The 2041-nt window shown below is 46.9% G+C and overlaps 1 pseudogene; it reads right to left on the bottom strand.

Annotated features, from left to right (window-relative positions):
• Window positions 1-913: 913 nt before the first annotated feature.
• LOC142261086 (U2 spliceosomal RNA) lies at window positions 914-1118 on the bottom strand (annotated as a pseudogene).
• Between the last annotated feature and the right edge of the window lie 923 nt (window positions 1119-2041).

The raw sequence follows: 2041 nt of genomic DNA on the forward strand, positions 1-2041 counted from the left end.
AGCAGGAATAGATACATTAGCCCACCATCCCACCCAAAGAGCAACTTCTGCTGCGCAGCTGGCTTTCTAGGCAGCAGCGCTATTGTGATGTCAGCGGGGGACATTGTGACAAGCCAGTGTTCCGTCACTTCATGTTGTGCACTGTTCAAACGGAAAATACATCAACAGGCAGACTACAGAAAAGCTTACTGACAAAGGATAGAGAGGGGCTTTCTCAGAGGGCTTTTTACAGTTTGTCTATTCCCAATTAGCCGTTTAAGTATGCTTAATGAAAGTACTAATTCTTTCATAGGCCGCCCATTCTTAGTATTTGACGTTCCTTATATTGCGGTATCAGGCTTCGCAGCAGGTTGCAAAACATTCATCACCCATGACTGTCCCCAATTGGGCTCAGAAGCTAAATGTCTATCATGACCTCTCTTTTTGAAAGTCCAAGAGCAAGCAAACTCTTCCTCCAGGAGAGGGAGCCAACAGATCACTAAAGACATCATCATTGCTCAAAGAAAACACCGAAAAACAATGGAAGCTTTAATTGGAGTGGAATCTGATAGACAGCACCTGATGCCAAGTCTGCATCTTCTAACACCTGCAGTCACTGCAGCAGCTGAATCCAATGTGTCCAAAAGGGATCTATTCTATTCAATTGCAAATGATCTAGATAAGACTGAGAATAAGATACTGCACGGGACATAGCAGAGTTGGTCAAGTTGAGTGGAGATGAGTTTGCTATTTGGCACAGCTTTTGCATCAATAAAGCAAGTAAAAGGTGTGAAAGATAAAAAAAAAGGGTGAAAGTGTGAAAAGTGAATTGGCCAAATTGAGGTGCATATAAAGTTTTTGCTTTCTTTCAATTCACTAATGAGGCTCATTTGAATCAGGTGAATTGAGTTCTGCTTTTGGAAACTCGGTTAAGAAGGGGTGCACCGGTCCTGGAGGTACTGCAATACCAGGTCAATGCGTGGAGTGGACAGAGCAAGATTTTTTCCATCTCCTTGTTCTAAAAATCCATTTAATATATGGTCCCTAGAGAGGGGACGTATCAGATATTAAACTGATAAGAACAGATTTAATTTTTTTTTTTCTGTTTATCAGTAGGACTTCAAAATAACAAAGGTGATCGCCTCCCGTTGCCTGGGAACCGTCCAGGCACAAGAGGGCTATGTGTCACCAGAAGGCGCACACACTCCCTCAAGGCCGGCAGACGTGCAATCCCAGGCACCTTCCAGTACCGACCAAGGTAGCGTCCTCCGAAACTACACTTGATCTTAGCCAAAAGGCCGAGAAGCTATAACCCGAATTGGTTACGGCCTTGAGTGGCACCCTGGCCTATACCGGACACATCTTAGGGAGAGGGAGACAAACCCACGCCTACAGAAGACATTTTGTCACCCAAGCCAAACCCTTGAAAAGGCTGTTTTGCAGAGCAAAAACAAGGAGAATGGTACTTTTTGCAGCCGCCGCCCACTGCAATGAATCTGAATAACTCCTCCTTTTGGGCACAAGCACCTCCCCTCCCCCTTGCAGTCTTTCCAATTCATGATACAAAAAGACGGACGGACAGGACAGGACAGGACCATCTGCCTGACTTTCCGTCACTGCCACCCTTTGCCATCCTTGCCCGTAGAAAGCCCTTTCATCATCCCCAAACCCTAATCTTTTCCCTTCCCTTCCCAGCTGCGTCTCACTCCCTTTCATTAGGAAGTGAGCGCAGCCTTTTCTCCGTTCTGCACATGCGCGACGTTAAACACAAATGCGCAGGCGTGCGTTCCATTAGCCTCACTGCATTCCATTCCCATACAGGAAGTGGGCACAGCTATTACTACGGTCGCACATAAAAGAACCCACGGCCACCACTGCACATAGCTGACTCCACCACAGGACACCCACTTCTACACCAACGCAGGTAAGACAGGATCGGCACCTCTATGCTCCCGTTACAATCAGGCTCAGTCACCATGTGATAACGCTCTCAACTCTTTAGTTGCAGGCTCCCCTTGCTTCACCTCCACTGGCTGTGCTGCCATTTCCTCTCCCACCTGGA

The sequence above is a fragment of the Anomaloglossus baeobatrachus genome, unplaced genomic scaffold, assembly GCF_048569485.1.
Source record: "Anomaloglossus baeobatrachus isolate aAnoBae1 unplaced genomic scaffold, aAnoBae1.hap1 Scaffold_212, whole genome shotgun sequence".
Taxonomy (NCBI): domain Eukaryota; kingdom Metazoa; phylum Chordata; class Amphibia; order Anura; family Aromobatidae; genus Anomaloglossus; species Anomaloglossus baeobatrachus.